Source organism: Lactuca saligna, chromosome 2 (assembly GCF_052625555.1).
Source record: "Lactuca saligna cultivar CGN05327 chromosome 2, ASM5262555v1, whole genome shotgun sequence".
Taxonomy (NCBI): domain Eukaryota; kingdom Viridiplantae; phylum Streptophyta; class Magnoliopsida; order Asterales; family Asteraceae; genus Lactuca; species Lactuca saligna.
This window is the reverse complement of record NC_136418.1, coordinates 92,650,610-92,661,860: the sequence shown is the minus strand read 5'-3', so window position 1 is coordinate 92,661,860 and position 11,251 is coordinate 92,650,610. Positions and strand designations below refer to the sequence as shown.

General features: G+C 39.7%; 1 pseudogene across 1 annotated transcript; it reads left to right on the top strand.

Moving 5' to 3' along the window:
• The first annotated feature begins 757 nt into the window (after positions 1 to 757).
• On the top strand, positions 758 to 4,210 carry LOC145031194 (histone-lysine N-methyltransferase family member SUVH9 pseudogene; annotated as a pseudogene). The gene is made up of 2 exons (XR_013676866.1): positions 758 to 3,017; positions 3,753 to 4,210. The product of XR_013676866.1 is annotated as a histone-lysine N-methyltransferase family member SUVH9 pseudogene (transcript).
• The last annotated feature ends 7,041 nt before the right edge of the window (positions 4,211 to 11,251 follow it).

The following is an 11,251-nucleotide window of genomic DNA, read 5'->3' as shown; positions in this document are numbered from 1 at the left end:
AAATTTAATAAATATGACAAAATTTTGTGATTATTACTTATTTTGATATAATATATACAATTTATTCAATTATTACATTTTAAGAAATAAATATTTGAAAAATTGAAATATTAAAATATGAAATTTGAAAATTTAGAAGTATTATTTGAAATTAATACATTTGACATTTAAAATTTGAAAATTTAGAATTTTTTTGTGAAATATTTGAAAATTTAAAAAATTGAAAATTATAGACGACTAGAATCGCCTATAACTTCGTGTCGGCCACTCTAGATTCATATTAAACGACTCCATATAATTTAACTGTCTGTCAAAAATCGTAGGCAACTTCTATCCGCATAGGTGCCGCGTAAACCGTCATTTACAATACTGATTAAAACTATAATCAAAAGAAAAATAATTGTTTCCTTACTTTAAAAAATTGAAAATTGAAGTTTTGCGTCTTTATGTAATATTTATTTATTTTTTATTTTTTTGTGGTTTAGATTTTTTAGTTTTCTATTTTATTTTATACAAAAACCAAAAAAACAACAAACTAAATATTTTATTTTTAATCACATTATAAAATTTGTAACTTTGTTTTAAAAAATTCAAAAAACCAAACAATATTTTTTTTAATAAAAAAACCTGATTTTTTATCAAAATTTTGAAAACCAAACAATCAGTTTTTAATTTTTATTTTTTTTTTCGATAAAGTAAAGCTGAGGGAGGGAGAGAGTATTGTTTTTTAAGAAAGACTTTTTTTTCCATCCAAAAAAGTAAAACAAAAACAACATAGTTTCAGACAGTTTACATTTTCTTAACTTCATTTCTTCATCTTGTTTGTTGGTTGTTGTTGTTGTTGTGGTGTTTCATTTCTACTAATTTTACCTCTCTTTCTCTCCTTTTGCCGGCGGAATCGCCGTTTCAGCATCATCAAGGTCTCTGAAATTCTTGATATAATCCCTAAAATTACCATCCTTTTAAATGGGTTCTTTGATCGACCTAAATCTTTATCCCGATTCTCCTGTCAGAGACACACCCGACGTCACCGCCGGTAACCTCCGGGAAGCCACCACTTTCTTAACCCTAAACATCCCTAAACTCGAACCTAAAGAAGAACCTCTCGACGAACCACCCCCGCCCCACCACCATTCTGCAAACCCTAACATTAATTTCACACATCCCGACACATCACAACCTGTCCAGCAACCCGCCGGTGTTGCAAACGATGTTTATTCCGAATTCAGCAGGATTCAGGAGATGTTCCGGACTGCCTTTTCTAATAACACGGAGAAACCCGATGCAGCTGGGTTCATCGATCCAGACGCACAAGCAATTGTCCCGGTTCCCGAAGAGAACCAGCATTCCGCCGTCGGAGATTCATCTCGTCGGAAGTCTCAACAGCGGTCAGGTGAATTAGTCAGGGTTACAAACCTGGGAGTCGAAGACGAAAGGTATTTCCGAGACGTGGTGAGAAAAACACGGATGCTTTACGACTCTCTTAGGGTTTTCGTTACGATGGAGGACGAAAAGCGTCGGAGTCATCAAGTATTCGGTCGTATTCCCCGTGCAAGAGGCGATTTGAAAGCTTCCTCGGTGATGAAAGACCGTGGCCTATGGTTGAATCGTGATAAAAGGATCGTCGGAGCAATTCCAGGTGTTTACATCGGTGATATCTTCTTCTTCCGAATGGAGCTCTGTGTTGTCGGAATGCATGGTCTACCTCAAGCAGGGATTGATTACCTAACCTCAAGTCAAAGCTCTAATGGAGATCCAATCGCCACCAGTATAATCGTTTCAGGTGGGTATGAAGACGACCAAGATGCTGGGGATGTTATCATCTACACAGGACACGGTGGGCAAGATAAATACTCCAGACAAGCCGATCATCAAAGATTAGAAGGTGGAAATCTCGCCATGGAAAGAAGTATGCATTATGGTATCGAGGTACGCGTTGTTCGTGGGTTTCGATACGAAGGAAGCCCAAGTGGGAAAGTGTATGTCTATGATGGGTTATACAAAGTCATCGATTCATGGCTCGAAATTGGAAAATCCGGTTTTGGTGTAATCAAATTCAAGCTTATAAGAATGGAAAATCAACCCGAAATGGGGAGCGCGATTCTCAAATACGCCCAAGATCTTAGAAACGGACAGATTAAGCCTGTGGGATATGTCCACACAGACATGTCAATGAAGAAAGAGAAACTCCCAGTGTTACTCTTCAACGACATTGACAACAACCACGACCCAATGTTCTATGAGTATCTATCCACATCTGTTTTCCCTCCTTTTGTTTATCATCTTGGAGGGAAAGGCCATGGGTGTAACTGTGTTTCTGGCTGCTTGGATGATTGTGTTTGTGCTGCGAAAAACGGTGGCGAGTTTGCTTACGATCAGAACGGTTTACTCGTTAGAGGAAAACCGTTGATTTTCGAATGTGGGCCCCACTGTGGTTGTAGTGCCACGTGTCGGAATCGCGTAAGCCAGAACGGGATTAAAAACAGATTTGAAGTGTTTAGGTCAAGGGAAACAGGGTGGGGAGTTAGATCATTGGATTTGATACAAGCGGGATCTTTTATCTGTGAATACACGGGTGTAATTCTCACAAGAGAACAAGCACAACTTTTTACAATGAATGGTGACAATTTAGTTTATCCGAATAGGTTTGGGGAGAGATGGGCAGAATGGGGAGATTTGGGACAAATATTTTCTGATTATACGCGTCCATCGTATCCATCTGTGCCTCCACTTGATTTTGCTATGGATGTTTCTAGAATGAGGAATGTTGCGTGTTACATGAGCCATAGTTCGTGTCCGAATGTGTTGGTTCAATTGGTGTTGTATGATCATTCGAATTTTGCTTTCCCTCATCTTATGTTGTTTGCTATGGAGAATATTCCTCCTATGAGGGAACTTAGTCTTGATTATGGAGAAGCTGATGAATGGACTGGGAAACTGGCCATTTGTAACTAAATCAACTTGGAGTAGCTTTTGTGTAACCTGAATGTAAATTCAGGGATGCATTATGCATCGAGGTAACCAACTAACTAACTAACGAACTAACTAACTAACTACTCTTTATTTTTTTTGGTATATGCATGTCTTGTTTTGTACCTTTGATTTGTTTTTTACTTTTGTCCATGGTAGATGCAAAAAGTTTTTTCTAATCCTTCATTCGATTAATTTATTCCTTATGTTTATGATGTTTTGGTTGTGTCATATGTTTTTAAGGTCAAGGTTAACGTGATTTTATATTTTCATCAAATTGCTTCGTAGAGTGTTGTTTTGTATTGGATGTTAATGAAGGTTTGGATTGAATGTTGCATCATGGCATAAGCTAGAAGGTGAACAACCAAAATGATGTTTTTCATAATATGTTTTAGGTTTTCCAATCTGTGTCATCTAGTATCTTAATACTTGGTTATAGAAGTTCACAAAATGTAGTTTAAGAATTGAGATCAAAGTTTATGTATATTTTATAAATATACATAAGTCTTTAATCCCAATTCTTTATCATGTTTTAAGTTTGCATTTGTCATGTCATACACTCATACAAAACAAGATCGGGTAAGTGCCAAGTGGCAACCATCTCCGTGTCCTTCGTGTGCTTAAATTGCAATGAGTGATTCTTGTTGATGAAGTTATGGTTTTAGTCCAAATGTTTGGTTTGTTGAATTATTGTGTCTTTGGCTTGGATGTCAAATTACTATTTTGCCCACGTTTTCATCTCCTAAAAAAATCACTGACATAAAATTTGTTGACTTTTGCAGGTAGGCATAATGATAAGATCTCCAGGAAACTATGCAGCTCAGTCTCCTAAAAAATCGCATCTTATTTATCTCCCAAGAAAGTAAAAATTTTGTTAAAAATTTCACAAGCTCTTACAACCAGTCCACGTAATATGCTGATGTGGAATTATAATTACATATAAGGGAGTGAAAGTGAAAGATGGTTGCTATGATTGAGCTATAATATACAGCAGGTGATGATATAAATATATATATCATCTATATTTCCACATGACATGGCCACATCGATGATGAGTGGTCTTGGATAAATGTGATTGTTTTGTTGTAGACTTGTTGTGTGACTCACTGGGCTAACCTTACTTTTAAATGTTATAGTTGTTTGTACATATTAAGTTCAAATTTTATAGATGCTCTCCTTGTATAGTGCGTGTCTTGGATTTTTTTTATTCATTTATTTAAATTGTCTTCATTATTTTCAATTGTGTGTTGGAAGATGTAGCATCATCTATATTTCCTTCATCATTCGGAGTATTATTATTGTATCTTACCTTTTATTTTAGGACGATTATCACTCATGGAGTCAGAGCAATGTTAGTTGCCATTCTGTTAAGAATATAAAGACCTGTTTGATAAGCAGCTGATCGGGTCCGGTCGGTATTAAGGGTGGCAACTTTCGAGCCAACCTGTAACACGATACCGACCCAACTCGAAAATAGATGGGTTTGGGTTAAGATTTTTTACCCACCAACCCATCCAACTCGCCAACCCGTTAACCTTTTTATTTTATGGGTTGGGTTGGGTTGGGTTGGGTTACCTGTTTGGGTTGTCAAGCCACCAATATATATATATATATATATATATATATATATATATATATATATATATATATATATATATATATATATATTTGTGTTTGTGATGTTTCTATTTTGTGTTTGTGGTTCCCTAATCAAAAAAAGAAAAAACACATGTTGTTATTATTAGATACTCGCTAGTTATGAACGAAGAACAGATCTACTTTGTATAAATGTTTTCATTTTTAAATTTTATTTAGATGTTAATCAGTTCATGAATGTATGTTGAAAATATTTTTTTCTTATGTTAATTACTTTAATAATTTTATGATTATATTTAAAAAAAAAATCATCATTTTCGAAAGTCTTGCTTATTTATTAAACTGGTTATATGAGTTGGGTTTGACCTGCTATAACCCATATATTTAAACGGGTTATATGGGTTGGGTTGGTTGGGTTGATGTTTTCAGCCCACCAACCCGAACCCAATCCGATTGCCAGGCGTAGTCGGTATTTTTGGTTGACTCGGTACGGTCAGCCTGTTTGATAAATGGCTAATTGTTTCTGACCGGTCCAATATTCTGACTAGGTCTTGAGAATGTCTGACTCAGTCCATGGCAAAAAGGAAGCTAGCTGAAAAAAACCATCCTCCTTTGCCCTTGTTATTCTCGTTTCCTTATTCCTCTCATTGCCCGACATTATCTCCATTGCGAGTCTCTTCTCCTCCCCCCGACTTCACCTCCCCCTTCCAACACCACCTCCCTAAGCTCCAGCCTCCTCCCAATTCATTCAAGATTGGTGAAATTTCTTCTTTACAGACGCTCGCTTCCTAGCCTCAACATCCTTCCTTTGTTGTCTTCTTTTGTCCACCGACGCCGATCATTCCCTGCTCAACAACGCCGTCGTCCTCCACCAGTCCACCCTCCTACTCTCCGACGCTTTCCTCGACCAGGTCGATTTGCAATTCCGACTGTAATTATTTTCATTTTTTTTTGAAATTAGATGCACATATGTATGCATTTTTTAAAATTCGATGTTATTTGTGTATCTATTTCTTTAAATTAGATGCAATTTGTGTATTTATGTAGCACCTGGTTCCTGGTACGTATTCTTGATTATTAACTCTCCTTATGTATTGCATTTTAACCTTGGACTCGGCGAGTTGAAGGACTAACTCGCCGAGTAGAAGCAGGTCTAGTCACGGGATCAACTCTGGCTACTCGGCGAGTAGGGTCGTGGAACTCGGCGAGTAGACCCTGTATGGACTAAAACCCTAACCCGGGTGTTTGCACCCTATTTAAACGATCTAACCCAGCCTCCACAACCCCTAGCACTCCCAGAGATCTGTAGAACGAAGCCCTAGCCCCCTTTGTGTCCTTGTGGGTGATTTTTAGCATTTTGAAGGTGGTTTGGAGCTTGGGAGAAGAAGGAGAAGGTTGAAGAGTGCAAGAAGGGAAGAAGATCCGGAATATACTCTGTGAAGGGCTTCTATTCAGGTAGAAAAGTTCCTACCTTGACCTTTAGTTCATTGAACCCCCTTTCTTGTCCCTAAAAAGAGGTTTTAAGCCCTAAGAACCTAAATCTCTATGTGCTTATGGTTAATGTTCTGCAAGGACTTCGGATTTGGACCTTTAAGACATCCTTGTAGCATAAAGTCTCCGTGGTTGAGGTGATTGAGGTCCCTATTGAGTGTAGGACCTCTTAAAGAGCTTGGAATTGCATGTTTGAGCTCATTGGGCCATGTATACACGTAAAGTTTGCAACTTTACGTGGTAAACATGCCCTAGGACCATAGATCTGTGGTTTTGAAGCATTGCATGTCTTAGATCTGGCCTATTTGGGAAATGGGTCGAGGAACTCGGCGAGTCCCAAAGTGGTACTCGGCGAGTTCTATGAAGATGGTCTTAAACTCGGCGAGTTGGATGAACAACTCGGCGAGTCCTATGACGATTGCATGGAGCTGCCCGAGTTGTTCTTCAAACTCAGCGAGTTGGTACTCAAGTCGGCCCCATAGTCCCGAGTGGTGAGTCAAGGGTAACTCAGTGAGTGGGGGGAGGGACTTGGCGAGTGGGACCAGATTAGTAAGGGAAGGACTCGACGAGTTGCTCGTGGACTCGGCGAGTCCAGTCAACTGGAAGTTGACTTTGACTTAGATTTAGACCTAGTCGAGGGTAAAAGGGTCATTTTACCCTAAGAACATCTAGCAGTGTTTGACTGATCGTTTTGTGGGATTTATAGCCGGAGGACGTCCGGAGCAGCAGCAGCAGTAGACAGTCAGTTTCCGATCAGTTCAACAACTACTTTGAGGTGAGTTACCTTCCAGTAGCGGTGGGTCTAAGGCCACAATGCCGGCCCACCAGTAGGAGATGTATGATAGATGATTGTCTTTGTGATATCATCTAGGTTTGCTACTACCTGATATGTTATATGCTAGCATGATATGTTATATGTGATAGTAGTAGAGTTCGGTTGTTAGGATCGAAGGGTAGTCAGACACCCCAGATACGTCTGACAGTATGTGATTATATGTTTGCATGCTGACTTGTTATGTTATATGCGATAGAGGTAGTATGAGGGGACCAATCCCCGAGTTCGGTTGCTAGGACCGAAGGGTAGTTCAGGCACCCCAGATATGTCTGATAATATGTTATGTTATGGTATATGTGATAGTAGCAGTAGGGGGTGAAATAGTCCTTGAGGTTCGGTCGTCAGGACCGAAGGGTAGTCAGCACCCCAGAACGGCTTAACATGGGTAGTCAGCACCCCAGAATGGCTTGACACGGGTAGGTCGGCACCCCAGAATGGTCGTACCGGGTAGGTCGGGCACCCCAGAAATGCCTGGCAATATGTATGATATGTGATTGTATGGTATGCGGTATGATGGGGGAACTCACTAAGCTTCGTGCTTACAGTTTTCAGTTTTGGTTTCAGGTACCTCTTATTCGAAGGGGAAGGAGCTCGCTCGGTAGCAGCACATCACACACATGCTTTGTATTCCGCACTATGAGATCGTCCTGGGGATTTGTACTCTGACTTTATTATGTTTTTATAACTGATTTCCAGACACGTACATCTTTTATGAAATGTTATGATTGGTGAATGTTTTATTTTAATGTTTTGCTAAGTATGTGTATTTAAAAATGAAATTTTTGGCTCGTATTTTTGGGGTGTTACAACTTAATTGCAAAAATTTCATCTTATTTGTGTATGGATTTCAGTGATCTTTTATTGTCTAGAATTTGTCTTCAAAGAGGAACTTAACAAAACTGTTGGTTTCGAGGAAATCAAAGAGTATGATGTTGATTTTCTTTTGGATTTGGATGAGTTGACTATGGAAGAAGCATATGAAGATGTAAGATCAACACTGAGTGGTTATGTTTATGATACCATATCATGTTAAAGATAGTTATGGAGGCCTAGAAGCTGATTTTAGTTCTATTTCCAAAAATTAAATCAACAAGAAATCATTGGTGTAAATTAAAAGTAGAAAGTACTGGTAGTGTTCAGTTTTGTATGGTATGATGTAGTGGATGATTGGATTAGACTAGAATGGATGAAGTTTGGAGAAATGGTGTATATGTGATCCATGAATGTTGTATAAACCTTAGAATTGATTAACTATATGTATCATAATACCTATTGCTTATGATCCTAGTGTTATATTTTCGAAGAATACTTGTAAATTACATCTTTTTGTTTGTCTTATATTTTTATATGCATCTTTTTTTAAGAATGGTTGTAAATTACATATCCATTTTGTAAATTACACGGTAATTTTATAAATCAAATGGCTAATCATAGATGAATTATTATAACTTTTTTAGGGTAATATAGTCATTTTGTATCGCCAGTCAGATGTAAAATCAAACAACAAAGTTCAGTCATAAGTTAACTTAGTCAGAACTTCTAACACAGTCAGCTTCTAACCCAGTCAACTTCTAACCCCTCTAACCAATTTAGCAATTATCAAATGATTCCTAAGTGAATTTATTGATGGGTTGTTTCCTAAACCAATGTGATATCCCCAAAATCAAAGCCAGAAAAAACCGGTTTCATTTATGCTTTTAAAATACTTTCAGAGTAAATCCATTGATTTAAAAGAGTTGCGGAATTTGTTCCCAAAAACAAAATATGATAAAAATAATATTTACCAAAGAATTTTATAAAGAAATGTATTTTCATTATATAATCAAAACTTACAGACACAAAAGCATAAACAACAAAAGATAGACCATACAACATTTACATATAATAACTGGTCTAATAAATAAAATAACTTGATGATTCATCCATCTTATGCCCTCGCGCCACTACTTGTAATACAAGTAAACTTAGTGGGTTAGGCTTGGGAGCCAGATGAGCATATAGGGTTTTTAACCCGCAACAAATATTATATTTACTTTTACCAACCAACAATAACCCGGTTACCCATTCTTGCTATCCACACTTTACGTCCCTAAAACAACATCTATCTCAAGGGACCTAATCTAGGAGTTTCATTGGGACGGACATTACTGCTAAGTAGTTTCCTCAACAATAGATGTCCTAACGACAACCATGAGGGGGATAGAGTACACCGGTGAACACATCGTTCACAACACCTACATGTTATGGATCTACTAGCATTCCACATGACTATCTAGAAAGAGTCTGTGGTCGTCATCCATACTCCGCTAGATGACTAGGTCAACAACAACAACATCGAGGCCTCTCATCTGTTTATCATACATCAGCTATCTACCCATGTTCTATCCAACAAATTAGTAGATAAAAAATATATATTTTTATACATAGTTTAAAACGTGTATAACATTCTCATTAAATACATATTCCAAACAACAGATGAGACACATACACATAACATGTAACAGCCCGGAATCGAAAGAGTAGAGTTGAAGGGCTAAAAGTGTAAGTTTCGGAGGGTGACTCAGCGAGTCCATGGATAGACTCGGCGAGTCAGGTCGCGACTATGGTCGCGTATCAAGTGGCCTACTCGGCGAGTCCAAAGATGGACTCAGCGAGTAGGTGCTGTGTGGAGAAAACCCTAATTTTCGGGGTTGAGCCCTATATAAAGATCATTATGCCCCTCCATAGCCTCCTCTATTCCCCCCTTGAGTCCCAGAAACCCTAATTTCGTGGAGAGCTCCATTGTTGAGCAAATTAGAGCTTGGAGAGGAGTTGGTTGAAGAAATCTTGAAGGAGAAGTGGCTTGGATCAAAGGGCTTTGCTTGGATTCGAGTTTCATTGCTATTGAGGCATCCTTTGGAGGTAATACTTTCGTTCTTGGGCTGTGTTCTCCTAGTTTCTCATTTTGGGGTTGTGTAGGGAGCTTAGTTGTGTGGCATCTTGATGTTGGAGGATGGATCTGAGGTTGCTACCTCAGATCTGGAGTGGAGAAGATCTTAAGAGCATTAAAGCCCCTGTTCTTGTGTTGTTAATGGAGTTACCATGTCCCAAACCTTGGTTCTAAGGTGAATAAGGTCTAGATCTCTTTAGATTCACGTAAAGTTTGCCACTTTACGTGATGGATGGATTGTAGGAGGATGGATCTATGTTTTGGATCAATTGCATGGCCTGAGATGCTTCTGTATGGATTCAGACCGGTGGTACTCGACGAGTCACATGGGTGGACTCGACGAGTTGCTTGAAGATGGCCTGGAACTCGACGAGTTGGAAGAACAACTCGACGAGGTGGTTGAAGATAGCCTTGGACTCGGCGAGTCTGTTCTTGGACCCGACGAGTCTTGTCGAGGAAGTCCCAATATTTCTGGTTGGGTCGAGGAATCGGTGAGTAAAGGGATGACTCGGTGAGTTGGGTGCGAGTGGACTCAGAGTTGTTGGACTCGACGAGTCTTGGGGCGACTCGGCGAGTTGGGTCGCTGATTGAGGGAAGTTCTGAGCATAAGGACTCGGTGAGTCATCGGGTTGACTCGGCGAGTAGGGTCAGTCAGGGGTTGACTTTGACTTGTCCAAGGTTGACCAGTTGTCTTCCAGGGGTATTTTGGTAATTAAGGGTATTTATTGAGTTGTATGTTTTGATGTTCAGTGGAGGAGTTCGTGTCAGAGTTCGGAGCAGCAGGATCTTATCCTTTCAGCCGGCAGTTTCGAGGTGAGTTATCCTCACTATATCAACAGGGTCTAAGGCACCAAGGCTGACCCTTTATTGGATCGAAATTCGGATATGGTTATTATGTTATTGTTTGATGTGTCTGCATCCTGGTAGCTAGGATGGTACATGCTACGAGACCTTGTTAAGGTCAGTTTCCCGATATATATAAAGTGATGCTATGCTAGTGACCGGTTAGGTCGGTAACCTGGGTAGGGTAATAATATGCTATGTGATCTGTTTGTTCGGTTTGTTGGCTACGACTGTTATATGATTGTATGTTTTGTGCACATGGTTGTTTGGACTAGAGATGGGTTGAGGTGGGTCCTGCTTTGTGCTGTAGGCCAAGATACCCAGGGCGGACCGGTTATTCCGAAGGCCCAGCGAGCGGTCTGGATAGGCTGTAGGCCCCACGAGGGCGGACCAGACGTGCCGAGGCTCGGAGAGTGGACCAGGCCGACTGAAGGCCCGATGCGGGCGGACCAGTCACACTATAGACTCAGAGAGTGGACCAGGTGGGTTGAAGGCTCGATGCGGGCGGACCAACCCCACTGTAGACTCGAAGGACATGACTAGACCTGGAGGATGGATCCGATGGACTGAAGGCCCGATACGGCGGA